Here is a 19,524-nt window from a genome sequence, read left to right on the forward strand (position 1 = left end):
CGTTTCATCGTAGCCCTTTTCCCGAAAAATTACCAATTTCCAACTTTGTAAATACTCCATGGAGTCAAGCATTTGGCTGATTACCATTCCATATATAATAATTTGAGCCTTGTGCTTTCTTTGCAAATCGAGTCTTATTCAGTTTCTTGAAATGCATTTTAAGTTTAAACAGTCATTTTCTTGAAACAAATATTTTCATAAAATAAAATGAATTTACTTGCAAAAATAAAGGTGAAATTTCTTTCTAAGGTTTACAAACAATAGGAAGAATGCCAACAGTTGCTCCGAGAACGGTTGAGATTCCGGGAATCAAGTTTTCCCCATGAGGTCGCTTTGCGAACATCTCCCGATGACGGATCTTCACTTCAATTCATATTACTCATTTCGGACAGCGAACAACTGATAACCAGCTGTTCCCAACAGAGTTCGAACTACAAGAAGAAGACATCTTCTGATCAACAAGATTCAGGTCGTATCATAGGATTTTACATCCGCGACAATTCTATTCACATTCACTTTATATTTTATATTTGTCATAATATTCATGCATACATAGTCGAGTCAGGCTTTGATCATGTGAATGCCCGGGTCATTAAGGCATGAACTCAAGTTTCCCCTGCAAGTTATGGAGGAACTTTTTCCTTCAAAACGACAGTTCATACGCAAGGATCTCCCCAAGTAAGTCAACAAATGGCAGTCTCCCTCAAAGAGATAGTTTGTTCACTTTAAGAATTCCCCAACTGAGAATCTCCTGCAGAGCGACGCTCGACAATCTTCTTCAAATAAGATAGGTTGTTTTGCATTTTGAATTCCTCAGAAGTTCGGTATTTCCCCAGCGGATCGACAAAAGATCCCCAACGGAGTCAGTGAATTGTAGTCTTCATCCAGAAGATAGTTCAGATTCCTCAGCATAAGTAGGTGAATGGTAGTTTTCTTCCCGAAGACAGATCGTCTTCTTTCAAGCAAAGTCATTAGCCCCTCAAAAGAGCGCGGGACCATATGACAATCCTTCAAAAACGTCAAGTTGAAAGGAGGGATGGTGAAGTTTCTTTATTTACCGTCAAATGGTATCTTACCTCCAAGTGCTGCTAAGAAGTTTGATGAGGAAACAAACCTTTGAAGTTTCTTTATTTACCGTCAAATGGTATCTTACCTCCAAGTGCTGGTAAGAAGTTTGATGAGGAAACAAACCTTTGAAGTTTCTTTATTTACCGTCAAATGGTATCTTACCTCCAAGTGCTGGTAAGAAGTTTGATGAGGAAACAAACCCTTGAAGTTTCTTTATTTACCATCAAATGGTATCTTACCTCCAAGTGCTGGTAAGAAGTTTGATGAGGAAACAAACCTTTGAAGTTTCTTTATTTACCGTCAAATGGTATCTTACCTCCAAGTGCTGGTAAGAAGTTTGATGAAGAAACAAATCTTTGGAAATTTTCTCTTTATCTGAGATATTGTCCAAACACGACTGAGACCAGTTTCGAGATATGGACATTCGAAACAAGGGGGAGGTTGTTCACCTTTTTCTAAGTGTCAACACTTAGTTAAAGAAGATGGATTGTGCATCCTACATTGCCATCCATTCACCAGAATCCGCATGACGTATTCCTACAGGAGTTTGTCTCCTCATCCCCCGCCAAGTGCGACAACGGGATCAAGTCATGCAAGGATTTTATCAATTACAACATCTCAGGAGCGCCCAAAATTCGGGCATTCTTTGATATTTAAGTCTCTTTCACGCAGGAGAGATCGAGATATCAATCTCTCTCCCTCCAGATAAAAGAAACTTAAATAGGGGCATCTGTCATACCCTAATTTTTGACACCCCTGAGATGACATATCTTCAGGATTTTCATCAGGTTAAAGCAAGTACCCAGAGCAGTCACTTCTTCATCTGGCATTTATTCGAGGATGTTCAAAGACAAGAAAACTCAGGCAAAGGATCAATCAGTAGAAGGATTAGTCTCTAACATAATCATAGGACTCAAGAGCTTAATTTTCTCACCTATGATTGATTAGACACCCAGTCCTCTGAATACAGATTTACTCAGGTCACCAGACTAGGGTTTTTGAGCCTATCAAGGACTAAAATCAGGGATCACCTTTGGGAAACCCTAAAAAGCCCCAGGGGATCATTCAAAGACATCAATCATCTTCAAATAGCTCATATGACAAGATCCACTGGACATCACACCTCAATTCAAAGTCTACAGTCATTATTTTCATATGGTCGACAATTAGGGTTTTTGACCTAATTCACCAGGATAGTTGACTTTTGATCAGAGGCATGGATCCAAAACTCAAGACATGATTCAAGAATCTCTACTACCTCAATATAACCCATTTACATCACTCATTTGAGGAGAAGATCTTAATTCCACACAAAAGTCCAAAATCTCACTTTATCTGGAAAAAGTCAACTGTATGGGATCACCTTTGACTTTTAAGATTTTTGGTCAAACCATGACTTTCAAAGATCAATATCATCAATATATGGATATTAAAGTCATTTGACCAAAGAAATTCAAGAAGAATCATCAAGGAGCAAAAAGTCGGGAATTAGGTTTTTGAGGACATTGTGGGAACTCAAAATTTCACCTACACAACTCAAAAAACTTCCAACATGAAAGTTGTAGATCTTGCAAAATAAAACAACATCTTACATAGGAAATTTTTTCAAAAGATCAACCATTTAAGAGTTTTGGAATTTTGAAGCTTTAGGTTATAAAAACTTAGAAATTTTTCTAAGTGTTTTTAACCTAGTTTTCATCCAACTTTGGGCTCATTTTTCACAAATTTCCCTAATGATTCTGAAGGAACCATAAACTAATGATTTGAAATAGATGTTTAGGGCTTTCCAAATTGTGTTCAACCTTCTCCAAATTCATTTTGAGCTAAGAGTTATGCTTGTTCAAAGTTGGCCTCATGAAGTGAAATTATAGGTCATGCCTCATTTTTTAACTTTGAAATTTTGTGCACATGACCTCCTTTATGAATGCTACACGACCCATACCACATCTGAAAACATGCCATGCATTCATTTTCACCATAGCATAAGAATTGAGGAAGATTCCCAAAACAAGAACATGTGATAATGTAATGATTACATTTGGGAATTTATGGCAAATTGATGAATCACCCAAGGAATCTTCTCACCAACCAATTAGAGCTCATTTCTGTCTCAGAATTGTCCCCTAAGATCAAGCAAAATCGAGGGCTAGGGGATTGATCAAATGGAGTCAAGATTCTCATCATTGCATAAGAGATATTTGCAAACTTCCTTCATGGCCAAGAAAACCAAATCAACCTCACTAACCAAGCTCACTCCTCTGCAACTATACTGAACCTTTTGCCTATAAATAGGAGAGCATACCTCAGTAGAAAAACACACCAAAGCAACAGAATTCTTGCTTTCTCTTTTCTTTCTTCATACTTAGTTTTTTCAAAGGTCCTTTGGCAAGAAGACTCGGATTCTTCAAACCAAAGCTCTCTCTTTGAAAATAAGTATTCAAACACATTGAGGGAGGCATTTAGAGGTGATCCAAACCTCTGGAACACTTCTGGGCGTGGAGAATCATCATCTTCACCTCTCATTTGGAGCACTTGCAATTGGAGGACCATAGAACAATTCAGGAGGTTCCAAGCAAGGTTAGGCATCCAGGCACGTTCCTCAGATCATAGTGAAGCTGTTCAGATGGCTGCAGCTCATCTGTAACTCCAGATTCATCATCCTCCATGTTCACTTGAAGCTCAAATCGAAGGAGTCGAGTAGAGCAATTCAGAAGGTTTGAGGACACAACAAGCATCCAGTTAGCATCACTGAGTCCCAAGGAAGCTTTTGGGATCATTCATACGAGCCCAGGTGCCCTCTATCATCCTCACGACCTCCATTTTCAGAGGTAAGTTTCTGAACTCCATCTCTTTAATTTAAGCACTCTTTGTGATAAAGCTCGATTCTATCTTGTTCAGCATCATCAGAGGATTGAAAACCCTCTATCATCATTCATTTATCTTTCAATATAGTCATTTAATTTGATTTTCAAATTTTAGGGTTCTTCACGTTTTTTAGTAAATTAGTTAGATGTAGTTAATATAAATTTGTGTTAGTTACATATTTAGAATCGTGAGTGAGTTTAGAACAAGTTTCGTGTTTACACCTGGGCCATTGGTTGAGATTTGAGAGAATCAGAATTTCAAAAATGTTGGAGCTTGAGGTTGAAGACGAAGATGGAGGGTGGCGCCATTTTTCAAATCTCTGAACAGAGTTTATTTTATATTTAATGATATGTGTTTCATAAACGAATGAATAACTTGCCCCAGTGGTCACACATGCGCTCTTAGTCTCCTCATGCCCAAGGTCTGAGGTTCGAATCCCCCTCGCCTCAGACCTTTTGATTTTATTTTCTTTTTTTTTGCTTCTATACACTTGAACACTATATGAATTGCATTGAAACCAGCTTACTATCACCACACGCGCGTTGGCTCAGTGGTGTTTGTTTTGAGTGTGTGACCTAGAGGGCGTGGGATCAAATCCTCCTAGGGCCAAACTATTTTTTTGTAACACCCATTTTCTTTCATTTTTCTCACAAACTTCACACAATTAATTCACCTATCAAATTAAATTATTTTCACTTCATTTTTCACACACTTATTATTTAATATATCTATTTTGTGAATAATCAAAAAATCATAAAAAATATTATTTATTTCATGTATTTTTATTAGGTTTAAAATAGTATGTTTTTAAGTGTTTTCTTAAATACCTTAGATATATGTACTCATTTTGTTTTAACCTAATTATTTTGTGGATAATTTTATGATAAAACCCTAATTGTTTAGGCCTTAATTAGGTAAAGAGCTTTATCTTTACCTTAATTAAGTTGACTTTTGTCAATTTTCAAAATTGTTTTCGATCTCTGATTAAACAAGATGATTAAGGTTTTCAAACAACAAAAACTTACATCATTCCAATCTTCATTTTCACTGCTTCACAAACAGTAAATAATCTCTGGGCCTCTATTAGAGTGTAAGACCCAACACCTTCTTTCTTTTCATAGTTTGTTTTTTCAAAACTGTATTTTCAAAATCTTCTTTCTGTTTTCAAAACATTCTTCTGGTATTTGAAGGGCATTATTCTCGGTGAAACTCTTCAGATACCTATGTGACCTATGTCCATCTTCACTTCTTCTGTTTTCAAAAACCATTAACTGTTTATCATATATATATTCAACTGTTATCCATCAATTGCTGGTAAGGCTTTGTACATACTTCTTCAAAGGCCTCCACTCCATCCAGGTTAGGCTTTACAAGCTTTTAATTTACAGTCTTTATTTAAATTACTGTCAAATATAGAACTATGCATATATATATATATATATATATTAGTTTAGAACTACGTTTGAGTATAAACCCTAGGACAGTTAAACTATATATATTATAGGAATATGACCTAGGATTGAGAATGTCTTCCCGGTGAAGGCTCTTTCCTAATTAGAGATCTGTAGTTCAAACCCCCAAGATGAGTTATTCCCGGTGAAACATCTTGGTAAAAACCTTAGAATCCAAAAATAGGACACATCCACCCATAGAGGAATTATTCCCGGTGAAACCTCTTACCCATTTGCTTAGAGCCAAAATAAGTTCAAAACTACATAGCTTTCTCTTGTGCTATAACAAGGACCCTCGATGACCCTCGATTAGCCTCCTCTTGGGCTTTGTACAAGGACCCATAGGCTTCTTAAAAGCATTTCCAGCTTCCGCTTGAGCTTGTATACAAGGACCCATCAGGTTTCTTATAAACATAGGAACAGGTCTTTAGTCACCTTTTAACATACCCTGGTGAGTTTCTTCCAATTTAAACCAGACTTTAAACAAGCTAAGTTTGTCTCAATTTTACATTGAGTACACCTTTTGGAATGAGAGACATGGACAGTCTCTGTCACCCTTATCTTCATCAATTTTCCTTAGCAGAGTCTAGGATCCATGTTTGCTTATCCTCAGCAAGTGTCAGCCTTCATCTTTGGCTTTAAACAAGAAGTCTCATTAGATAATCTTTCTGCCAATCATTTTAACAAAAACCCCTGGAAAGGGTTAGCCTCCAAATCATTCTTTCATTTTAACAAAAACCCCTGGAAAGGGTTAGCCTCCAAATCATTTCTTTCATCTTAATAAAAACCCTGGAAAGGGTTAGCCTCCAAATCATTCTTTCATTTTAACAAAAACCCCTGGAAAGGGTTAGCCTCCAAAATCACTTCTTCAAAAAACAAAGATTCATTTCTCTTAGGAGATAATTTCCCCAAAAGAGTCCAAAACCCCTGGAAAGGGTCAGCCTCCAAAAACATGACAAAAATCAGTCTTTTAACAAACAATTTCGCCAGCTGAGTCAAAACCCCTGGAAAGGGTTAGCTTCCAAAAAATCAGTCTTTATTAAATAAATCCTTCAATAAAGTCAAAATCCAACAAAGACAGTTAGCCTCAACCTTGGGCTTCATAAATGGCACCAAAAAACAATAAATTCCTCTGTTAATAGTCAGCCTCAACCTTGGGCATTGTACAAGGCAGATAATAGAGTCTCCCCTAGTGAGTCCTTCATTGTTCAGTAGCCACAACCTTGGGCTTTGTACAACGCAGATAAACCATATGTTGTGTGTCAGAGATTCCTAACATCTAGGATCTTTTCCCATAGAGTCATCCATACTCAGTTTATTTAAGAGTCCGCCACAACCTTGGGCTTCATACAAGGCAGAAAATAATATTTCCCCAAGTTAGAGTCAGCCTCAACTCTGGGCTTTGTACAGAACACCAAATAAAACCCATCAAAATAGATTTTTCCTAAGTAGAGTCAGCCTCAATTCTGGGCTTTGTACAGAACATAAAAATCCCTTGTAAATTAATCCCTAGTGGAGTTTTCTCCCAGAGTCATAATAATAATCAATCAATCAAAAAGCTTCAAGCTTGGGCCTCATATAAGCCAGTTAAAAATCAAATCTTTTATACAGTAGATAGACATAGCTTATCTCTATAGAGAGATCTTTCCTCTATTTCACTACATTCAAACAAACAAACATTACATTTCATTTTAATCAAGTCTCCCATTTAGGATTTTGAAAGGCATGAGCTGGCAGTAAAACCCAGATATGTGGTAACTTTCCCTAATTTGGATGAGCATTTTTCTTTCATTTAAGAGGCATTTGACTGGTATACTTGCACATACACAAGTAAGGTCCCCCTCTTGAATGAAATGAATTCAGTTATTCTGTCACTCTTTTAAAGTTTGTGGTGGAATAGTAGAAATACCTCTCTATAAAGATGACTTCATGTCTCTTTACTGTAAACAGAGATTTAATTCAAGCTTCAACCTTGAGCTTCGAGCAAGGCACCCAAAAATAATTAATAAGTAATTAGTTCCCCGAACTACATTAAGCTCTGACTTCCATTAGGGATATGTAGGCATGAGTTTCACAAGGAATCTCAGCGAGCTAATAAAATACCAAAAATAGTCAGTTTGTCTATCTGTCTTTCTTTTATTTTAATTCAATTCCTTCTCCTAATACAAAGGAGAAACTTTCCCAATAATCATTAGCAGCACAAACACATTTTAGACACAGAGAAGGTTCCTGTAGAGTAATACAGATATCTAGGGTGTTTAAACACTTCCCTATGTATAACCGACCTCCCGGACTCCAGAATTTCTAGTCTAGGTGAAATCCCAACACTTAGCAAACTCCTAGGGTTTAGTTGAGATCTTTTTTCCCCTTTCCTACTCGTAGGACCAATAAGAAAGTTCGTGTGATATCGTAGGAAGAACTGAAATAAAATTTATCCCGCCACGGGCGCATTCTCCTTCCAAATTTCGCGTGAAGGGTCTAGCGTACCATCCTCCCAAGTGAAACGGGGAGGTAAAAAAAACGACAACCACACAGGGGCATGCACCCAAGTGGGTCTGAAGCTACCTCTCGATCAGTCAGGGGCATCATCCTCAGTTTATGATTACTAGGGGAAGGTCTCCCATAGTACACATCTCATAAGATCCTCACAAGGCGAATCTATTCAAGGTCCCTACAAACTGGGGCAAAGCTATGCAAGGCATGTTCAACACTTCGATCAGTGCTCGCGGGTGTGTCCCAATCAATACGAGTCCAAGAACGGCAGTTACTGGGGGCAATGTTCAAGGGATCCACGCCTCCCAACAGCGTCAGCTTCACAGGGCATATCCCCACGGAGTAGTCCTCAAGAAGTTATCTTCGAATAATCACCATAAAGGTTGGCACTCATAATTGAGTTGAGTCAGATGCAACATCAGAGATTATATTCATCTCTCTTATCCCCAATCAGGGTACATCGAGATCAATCACTCAAATGGCTCTCATCCCCAAGCAGAAATCATAAAATCCCCAGCTGAGTATCCTCGAGCACGAAGCGGGAGTTCTTAATAAAACAGAAGACTTGTACTCTATATTCTTCATAATATTCAGGGATTTAGTTTTCCCCGCCAGACTATTCTACGATCTACTTTCATCATTGACAACATGTTGCATACATACATCATTCATAATCAATCATTACATAAATACATACCATGCATCATGGCATTGCATGCTGCTAACTTTGTCTTTCAGGTAAGTTCCCAAGCAGACGAATATCATCAACAAATCAATCTCTGTCAGATATACATTCTGGAAAGCATATCCCTCTAGACATTCTAAAGACACCTACATCAGATATACATTCCGGAAGCTCGAACCCCGGACATTCTGAAACTTCCAATCAGATGAACATTCTGGAAGCTTGACCCCCAGACTTCTGAAACATTCCAATCAGATATACATTCCGGAAGCTCGAACCCCGGACATTCTGAAACTTCCTATCAGATGAACATTCTGGAAGCTTGACCCCCAGACTTCTGAAACATTCCAATCAGATATACATTCCGGAAGCTCGAACCCCGGACATTCTGAAACTTCCTATCAGATGAACATTCTGGAAGCTTGACCCCCAAACTTCTGAAACATTCCAATCAGATATACATTTTGGAAGCTCGAACCCCGGACATTCTGAAAGTTCCAATCAGATGAACATTCTGGAAGCTTGACCCCTAGACTTCTGAAACATTCCAATCAGATATACATTTCGGAAGCTCGAACCCCGGACATTCTGAAAGTTCCAATCAGATGAACATTCTGGAAGCTTGACCCCCAGACTTCTGAAACATTCCAATCAGATATACATTCCGGAAGCTCGAACCCCGGACATTCTGAAAGTTCCAATCAGATGAACATTCTGGAAGCTTGACCCCCAGACTTCTGAAACATTCCAATCAGATATACATTCCGGAAGCTCGAACCCCGGACATTCTGAAACTTCCTATCAGATGAACATTCTGGAAGCTTGACCCCCAGACTTCTGAAACATTCCAATCAGATATACATTCCGGAAGCTCCATCCCCGGACGTTCTGAAACTTCCTATCAGATGGCATCTTTAAGCCCATCCAACAAGTCCTTCTCATCATGTTAGTCCCCTGGAAATGATATCTACATCAGTCCCCTGGCAGTAATCGAAAACATTCCAAGATCTAATTCAGTTACTACGAACAGTATTGACCCAGTCAACTCTCAAAGATCTAATTCTATCATCACGAACGGTGTAGACACGATCATCTCTCCAATATCTAATTCAGTTACTACGAACGGTGCTGACACGACAAAACTTTCAAAGACATAATTCAGCTACTACGAACGGTGCTGACACGACTAACATTCAACAACTACTTCCCAACACTTCAAGATCAGATATAGTCTAACGTACGATTTATTCTGACTTTCAAGACAAGTGGTATCTTAAAACCCACTTCATATCTCAAATATCCTAATGGCATCTTTAAGCCCATCTCCGAAAAGTCCCTTCACCATCAGCAAGGGCAAATTTCTTGGTATTCTAGTGTTCAATCCTCTTCTACCTTTAAATTCCGACAGGCACACACGCCAATCTACATCCTCAGGTATAAGAAGATTGAACAGGGGCAGCTGTCATACCCCAAAATTTGCCCATCACATTTTATACTCAAGCTCATCCAAGTATCAACAGCTCAAGATCTAAGTGGATGCACACTCACCTAAACAAACAACTCACAACTAGGGTTTTTGCTTCTCTTCAAGTAAAATTAGGTTCTGACATCTCAAGTGGACCTCATGGTCTCTAATATGCCTCAAAGGATTCTCATGCCAAGTGTAGCAACCTGCCCTAAAAATTAACTTTTAGAGTCGCCACCTATTCTACCAGGGCGAATAGGAAACCCTACGCAGTTAAGAGATCGGGGTAAGATTATTATAATCAGGTTGAGAGAAGGTGTTAGGCACCCTCAACCATTTCCTAAGGTTTGCATTATAAAGTTAAGGTTTATGGCTAAAATAAAGAAAGATGACAGACAGTTAATAGAGTAAAAGGCTAATTATATGAACATGATTAGAGTTTCGAGGAGGGGGACTCGCCTTGGTTATCCAAGTGCCTACGTATCTCCTTAAGGAGAATTAGAGTCAACGTAGTTCGGGAACAGGGTTGTACGCCTTTGAATTTGATTTGATAATGGTTTGAAGGCTTTTTAAATGGCCTATCGTAGTTTTTGAAATGCGAAGTTCAAGGTATTTTGAATTACCTTATCGTAGATTTGAAAATTGCAGCATTGAAGAGATGAAAATCTGTAGTGTCGTGTGTCATACCCCAAAATTTGACCACTACAATTTTATACTCAAGCTCATTTGAATATCAGAGTCTCAACACTTGATTGAATATGCACTCTCCCAGACAACAACCCTTCAACTAGGGTTTCGCCTTTTTCAAAGAAAAGTCAGGTTCTTATACCTCCAATGGAATCCATGGCCTATCATATGATTCAAATAAACCTCATGCCAAGTTTCAAGCCCTGACTCAAAAGACTGCTCACTCAATGGCCCGAACAATCAATAATCGACTAGTCGACCTAAAAGTCAAACTATGGTCAAACCACAGTCAAAACTTCTGATTTTTGGTCAACATCCTCATTATGAAGTGTCATTCATCATTTGATCAAGTATTGATCATGATTTATCAAGGAAAGTTTAGAAATCAACAAAACCTAAAGTTCCTAAATTAGGGTTTTCTAGAAGAAAGTCAACTGAACTTTGACCGGCCATAACTTTCACATGGAACATCAAAAATTACCCATCCAAAGCTCATTTTGAAGGAAATTGAATTCTCTACAACTTTGTCTCTGACATGCCAGGTCCAAAATTTCTTCATTTGGAAGATATAAGCAATACATTACAGGTCCCTCTAAAGGATCGCGAAAAAGCCATTTTTCTTCAAAGCTCATAACTTGGACATGGTAGACTCAATTGAGATGAAACCAAAAGGAGCCTTTATAGGACTCTTTGAGCTTTCTAAAAAGTCCAAGAACACTTTCATATGATCAGTAGTGAAGGAGATATGAGGCTCAGAAGTTAGTCAAAATTCAAGAAACATGTGAAACCCTAATTGCATAACTTTGAACTTTTGGACTAATGGGCCAAGTTTTTGGACTTTAAACATGTTTGTGACCTAATAAGGGGCCTATAAATTTATTCTCACATTTTTGTGACCTTTATTTAGTTTATTTAGATTTTTATTCATTTAAAAAACTAAATTAATTAAGTAAAATAACTAAAATCATGAAATAAATTATGTGGGTTCCCTTTCAATTATCCAAAGGCCCAAATGACACCACAAAAGAGTCCAAAAACGTGCAGCTCCTATTAGGAGAGGTTTTGGCCAAATTTAGAAAGATTTCATACAAAATCTTTTTAAATTTCCAACTCATCAAATTGCTTGAGGTCCAAGTCCAACTCTTGCCCTAATTCACTCACTTATAAATACATAACACCTTCAGAACATTAGGGGACGAAAAAAAGAAGGAATGCTTGCCTCAAAAAGCTCTCTCAAAGTTTCCAAAAAAATCATAAAAACTAGGGCATACGAGTTCTTACAAGACAATCACTCTCGGACCAAACCAACCGTCTCATTATCTTCATCAGGTGAAAAGAAGCATATGCAAGTCGTGTTCGAGGCTAGCCACGCGAAAGAACACCTTTCTCCGCCTCCTTCAACTTGCTAAGTTTTCTAAAAACATAAACTCACGATTCATGCATTCTGGATTGGTCTTACGTGCATATATTTACACATGATACTGTTTAGGACAATTTTGAACCTTTGTTTGTAGGTTTCCACGCAAGATCCATGGTGTGCCATTGTTGAGTATAAAAGCTTTGATCCATTCGAATCCATGGTTACAAGCGTCTTCGGCCAAAACAAACCCCTCCGTGGAGATCAGGGGGTCGTAATTAGGTAATATGGGTCCCCATGAATTTCGTTTCGCTGTTGTTCATCATGTTTCAGATGCGCAGGTTTGATGAAGGCAGCATGGCAAGAAAATCCGCAGGAAATTCCATAGGGAATTCCGCAGGAAATTCCACTGGGCCCGAGGAAGAAGATGATGAGTTGTCTCCCATGGGCCCATTCGCGACATGCGTGTGACGCTCCCATAGGCCGGTAAAACACTTCCTACCTCTCTCCAAACGTCATTCGTTGGTCAGAAAGTCAAGGGTTTTCTCTCTCCAATTTCATTGGCCAGCGCGCGCAGGGAGGACCCACACTTGACTATATTTTTTAATTTTTTATTCATGCTATTAATTTCCTTTTATTTTTTGTTGATGGATGTATTGACAAGTTGTACATACAACAGGGTTGGTATTGGTGAGGTCTTCTGAACCATTGGAACCTGGGCTCGATCCCCAGGTGTGACGTTTCTCTTTTTCCACTCGTTTGGTCACCAATCCAGCGTAGCCGGCCAGTGGATACTCACGGTACACTCGCGATCGTCACCATTAAGATTCCACTCAAGCCAGATCAGAAGGACTAGAAGGCAGGTGCACCATACACCTTCAAAACTCACCAACAACTGATCACACGCCCAGGTTCTTTATTTTTCTTTATTTCTTGTTTTTTTTTGTTTGTTTTATGTCTTCTTTTAATTAAATTTCTAATTACCCTTTTAAAATGACTTAACTTTTTAATACAACTTAACCTTGTTTAATAACAAATTTATTTATTAATAAAATCAACTTTTAATTTAGTAAATTAACTTTAATTAAATTTAGGTTAAATTAGGTTTATTAATTTAAATTAGGTTAAATGATTAATTAAATTAGGGTTTTATGTTAATTTGGGCTTAATAATTTTAAATAATTTTAGGTTTGTATGTAATTAAAATATTTAGGCTTAACTTTTAACTTTTGATTTAATAATCATTTTTAAGTTTAGCCTTAATCAATAAACCATGTGACCATAAACCATGTGACTATCAGTAATGTAAGGGTTGTCTATCAAACCATGATCAAACTGTAGGTTTAGGTTTTGTCCTCAAATTTTTAGCCACAAGGCTTTTGACCTTCTTTAAAAATCAAGGGTTGTCTATCAAACCATGATCAAACTGTAGGTTTAGGTTTTGTCCTCAAATTTTTAGCCACAAGGCTTTTGACCTTCTTTAAAAATCATAATTTCCTCGCGATCTTCTCTTCTCACCTCATACTCTATGACTGTCGCGTGCCTTTATTTTACTTTAGCCTTTAGTTACATATTTATGGAATTTGTTAAATATTTAATTTTCGCCATTTAAATATTGCCTTGATTAAATTTTGCCTTCATTTATTTATTTATTTATTTTTGTCATTTAAATTCTAGAAGGTGTATAGGTTGCACATTTTTGGATGTAACAGTAATTAAGTTTCTACTTTCCGCATCTCCCCCGGTTTTTATCATGTACCCCCCATTCCCAAAGCTTTGTAATAGCGTAGGATATTTACTTTCCGCATTTTATTATTCTATGTGATATATAACTGCGTGGTTAGTAAATAGGGAGTGACAACTAATACATGAACGATAGCTCACCTTAAAACAAGATAAATACTCGAATCTAACTCACATGATTGCTACACACACCCACCTCTAGGGTAACGCCTCTTGTTGCCTGTTGCCTTTCAATTTAAACAGAATAGTCAAATCCCTTCGAGTGTAGGGATACCTTAGCTTGCTGCCTTCGATTCAAAATCACCACGTCCCTCCGATAAAAGATCATAGTCCCTTCGAGTTTCCTACGATAAATATGATCTCGTCCCTCGATTAAATGGTGATAGTCCCTTCGAATGCTAAGGTATCCTTATTGTTGCCTAAATGACTATTATATCCTTCCCTTAGACTACCTGCCCTCTTTATGGTAGGGACAGTCTTGTGGCGAACAATTATTCTCGACGACCCGCACATCCAATTGAAAGACTTCCTGCCCTCTCATGGTATGGATAGACTCTTTCGCCCGAAAGACTTAAAGAACACGAAAGACAAACTTAGGGTAGGTAGTTCTTCATTGCTTGCTCACAATCAATTCAAAAGTCAAATGCTTTGCACACCTCCTATTTCAAAACAATTTCAGTACAAGGCTACGCTTATTTACAAGCTGTCCTTAAACGAAATCTTTTTACTATTCACACACGACAATTCAAACTTTTCAAACAAACAAGTGAGCTAAGCAATTAAGAGCCAATGGATAACCATGGATGCAAAGGGTGCCTCACACCTTCCCTTTGTATAACCTACCCCTGGAACTCAAAATCTTTCAAAGGTCTTTCTTGTTCTTTTTGCCTTTCCAATTGGATAAAATAAAAGTCGGTGGCGACTCTTGCTATCTGCAACATTTCGATAAAAAGTCATTTCACCGTATTACAGAACTGGCGACGCTTTCGAATTAAAAGAGGGGTTACCTTAGAGTTTAGGATTCACTTTAATTGTTTGATTTATCTGCTTTATATTTCAAAGGTTGTTTTGGGTATTTACTCGTGTGAAAGATCCTAACCCGGATCTGAGAACCTTAGGTAAATGGCATGAGACCAGGGAGACTGCACAGCGTATACTGATGTGGTTGATCTGGTGGCCATCATTAGTGTGACACATTTGTTTGTCCTGGTGTTCCTTGGGATCCGACTTGAGGAAACACTTGGCTGCTGCGTGGTGTCATTAAGCACAAATTTGCCCCTAGAACCCTAGTTGAACTTGACTTTGGCCTATTAGAAAGTAACGAGATGGCTGGCTTTGGTTCCGACTGAAGTTGGTTGATACTCGAAGCTACACTCATATGGACTGGACTTTCAGGACCTTCTCGGTTGGCGATTCGATTGCCGAACTGAGATAAGAGCCTTCGAGAAAGGTCAATGATATGAGCTCCCTAGAACCCGATCTTTATGTAGGACAGGTTGAACCAACTAAACTTCAGTGGGGAGGGTACTTACCTACAAACTTCATGCAAGCCTCTAAACCTAAGGGCACTTGTGTGACTTGTTTGTCTTTGTTACTAACCCTTGTTTTCCTTGCAGGTTTTGCTAAAAGACTTGTTTGCCCTTACTATCTTACACTATGTCTAATGAACTGCATTCGCATAACATCGTGAAATCATGACATCATAAGCATAACATGATTAACTAACCCTTTCAAGGATCTTAGGAATTTAGGGCGCACAATTTCAGGTGCTCTTATCAAGGACTGAATTCCTATCTAGGGGCAAAAGGATTTATTTTCCTCTAACCACACACCTTCCAATTCAAAGACTCAGTACCTAGCAAGGGGCAAGAGGATTTATCTTCCTCTAGCCATATATCTTCAAATTCAGAAGTATCCCGAATCAGAGGCGATGACCCACTCGATATGGTGAGCTTGATTTGTAGATGTTGTTGATTGGCTGTAATTTTTGGTAAAACTAATTGTGGTTCTATCATGTCAAAAACAGTGTCATGACATGCTTTATGTGATTGTGAAGTCCTTCAGTATGCAGGTTTTTACCTGATGTCAAGACCGATGTCATGACATCCGAAGCTGCTGTGTTTTATTTTGTTCTCGGTATGACTGTATGATCTGATAAGACCTTCTGTGCTATATTTGGTAATAATGGATTCTGATCTGTATCAAGGACGTCTTGGATGATTACTATTATGAGTTCCTTGTGTAATGGAGATTTGTTTTAATTAGGGCAAAAACTATTTTGTGGATCCAAGGCCCAGTTGCTGTATTGTCTGAAGGCTATTTAATCCTTGCAGGTGCTGCTGTTGCCGTCAGGGGTTTTTGATTGAGAAACTGTTAGAACTCTTTTGATTTAGTTTTCTCATTGTAGTCTTTCTTGTAAGCCAAACGATCATCATGATGATTGTCTTGGTCTAGGTGTTTTTGTTTTTGAGTTGTAAGAAGTACTCGAAGCTTTTAAGCAAGAGTACTATTGTTCTTGATCAAAGCTTTTAAGCAAGATCAAGTTGTGTTCTTGAAGAGTGTCTTCTTCTGTTTTTTATTGGTTAGTTTTCCATCACTGCTGTGATTGAGGGGGAGTGAGTAGGAGCTCTGGTCTAGCGGTTTAGATTGAAGTTGCATTGGGTAGATATTAAGTGAAAGGCGTAATATTGAGTTGTATTACCTTGAATTAATATTACTTATAGTGGACTTCCTCCCTGGCTTGGTAGCCCCCAGATGTAGGTGTGTTTGCACCGAACTGGGTTAACAATTTTCCTGTGTTGTTTTTCTGTTTGCACTTTGTTCATTTGTTTTAAAAACATTCAGATAGTGATGTCGTGACATCCTGTAAGACATCGCGTGTCTGAGTCCAGAATTTCAATTGGCATCAGAGCAGGCACCCTGCCTGTTTTTACTGGGTGAGATCTAGGGAAAGTATTTTCTGGTTCAATGGACAAAGAAGGTGGTGGATTTATAATGAGACCACCCATTCTGGATGGCTCTAATTATGATTATTGGAAACCTCTCATGGTGGCTTTTCTGAAATCCGTGAACAGCAAAGCATGGAGAGCTGTGAACAAAGGATGGGAACATCCTGTTATTACTGATAAAGATGGCAACAAAACTCTTAAACCAGAGGAAGATTGGGACAAAGATGAAGAGGCATTGGCGCTTGGCAACTCTAAAGCTCTAAATGCTTTATTCAATGGAATTGACAAAAATATATTCAGACTGGTTCACCAGTGTGAACTAGCCAAAGATGTCTGGGATATCCTAAAGACTACTCATGAGGGCACCTCCAAAGTGAAGATGTCAAGACTTCAACTGCTAACTACAAAATTTGAAAATCTAAGGATGAGGGATGATGAAAGTATTAAGGATTTTCATATGAATTTACTCGATATTGCTAATACCTCAGGAGCTTTTGGAGAAAAAATGTCTGATGAAAAGTTGGTGAGGAAAATCCTTAGATCCCTACCTAAGAGATTTGATATGAAAGTTACAGCTATAGAAGAGGCACAGGACATCAGCAAAATGAAGGTAGAAGAGTTAATTGGATCTCTTCAAACCTTTGAGATGGGAATCAGTGAAAATTCCGAAAAGAAGAACAAGAGCATAGCCTTTGTGTCCAACTCTCAAGAGGAAGTAGAGGAAAGTAGAGAAGAGAATCTATCTGAATCTATAGCTATGCTTGGCAAACAATTCAACAAAATTATAAGAAGAATGGATCAGAAGCCAAGACCTAATGTCAAGAACATCTCATCTGACATCAGTAGATCTTATGACTCTGGCAGAGGAGTTAAACCTGAAGAAAAGTACAACCACAACAAAGGGATTCAATGTCATGGATGTGAAGGGTATGGACATATTAGAGCTGAATGCCCTACTTATCTCAAGAAACAAAAGAAAGGATTGTCAGTCTCCTGGTCTGATGAAGATTCTGAGAGTGATTTTGAAGAAGAATCAGCCAAACATGTCACAGCCCTTACTGGAGTTTGCAATTCTGATGGAGATACTAGTGAAGATGAGCTAACCTTTGAAGAACTGGCAACCTCCTACAGAAAGCTCTGTATCAGAAGTGCTGAAATATGTCAACAAGGTGAAAAGCAGAAGAAATACATAGCCCAGTTGGAGGCTGATAACAAAGAGCTTAATGAAACTATATCTGAACTGAATGGTGAAATTATCCTGTTACAATCCAAACTTGATCAGATGTCAAAATCAGTAAAAATGTTGAACAGTGGCACGGATATGTTGGAGGAGATCTTGCAGGTTGGAAAAAGTTCAAGAGATATGTCTGGTATAGGATTTGTTGGTGCAAAGAGACATGTCCAAGATAGTAGCAGAACTAAACCTGAGGCTGAGATGTCGAAGCCGATGTCAAAACATGTGACTCAACATCACGAGAGAGGTGAAATGAAGAGAAAGTTTCATAGATGGAGATGTCATTACTGTGGAAGATTTGGACACATTAAGCCTTTCTGCTTCAGACTATATGGATATCCAGATCAAGCTCCTTCTTACAAACCTAAGCAGATCATGCCCATCCAGAAGCAACAATGGAAACCTAAAAGTATGGCTTTAATAGCCCATACATCTCCTAGAGTTCCAGCCAAAGAAGACTGGTATTTTGATAGTGGATGTTCCAGACACATGACTGGAATCAAAAATCTGCTTGTTGATATCAAGAGACGTTCTGCTAGTTATGTAACCTTTGGTGATGGAGCTAAAGGAGAAATCAAAGGAGTTGGAAAACTAGACTGTTCAGGAGTGCCAAACTTAGAAGGTGTTTTGTTAGTCAAAGGCCTGACTGACAATCTCATAAGCATCAGTCAACTCTGTGACCAAGGATACCAAGTCAACTTCACTAAAGCTGAGTGTGTGGTTACTAATGAAGAAAAGGAAGTAGTAATGAGGGGTGTCAGATCCAAAAATAACTGCTACTTGTGGGTGCCTCATGAATCCCGCTATTCTACTATATGCTCTAAAGAAGAAGAAACAAAGCTATGGCACCAAAAACTTGGTCACCTTTATCTAAGAGACTGGGCAGGCAGTGCTGATGACAGAAAAAGTACATCAGGAGGATGTTCCTTCTTGGGAAGTAGCTGTTCTCAACTTGTTTGGATGAAACAAATGTTAACAGAGTACAATGTCACACAAGATGTCATGACATTATATTGCAACAACTTAAGTGTCATCAACATTTCAAAGAATCCCATTCAGCACAGCAGGACCAAGCATATTGATATTAGACACCTCTACATTAGAGATCTTGTTGAGGACAAAATAATTGACTTGGAACATGTTGCTACAGACCTTCAACCTACTGACATCTTTACAAAAGCCTTAGAGACAAATCAATTTGGAAATCTAAGAAACAAATTAGGCATTTGTTTTTGTGAAGGATTATAGCAATTAATTGGGGGTGGGGCCAGCATTATTTCTCTCTCAAAATCTTGGATATCATTACACATTAAAGTGCATTTTCCCCCCCTTTTGCAAGTTACCCAAACGGTTTTCATTCCTCCAAAACCTCTCTTCCACACTCACGCTATCTCTTTGTGTTTCTGCATTCATCACTCTTTACCCAGCCTCTCATTTTCTCTCACCATGTCTCAGAATCCTTCCTCAAAGAAATCTTCTCCCATCTCTGTAACAGCATCAGGCTCTAGGGCACCAAATGTTGTGAGCG

This window comes from Vicia villosa, unplaced genomic scaffold (genome assembly GCF_029867415.1).
Source record: "Vicia villosa cultivar HV-30 ecotype Madison, WI unplaced genomic scaffold, Vvil1.0 ctg.002848F_1_1, whole genome shotgun sequence".
In the NCBI taxonomy this organism is placed as follows: domain Eukaryota; kingdom Viridiplantae; phylum Streptophyta; class Magnoliopsida; order Fabales; family Fabaceae; genus Vicia; species Vicia villosa.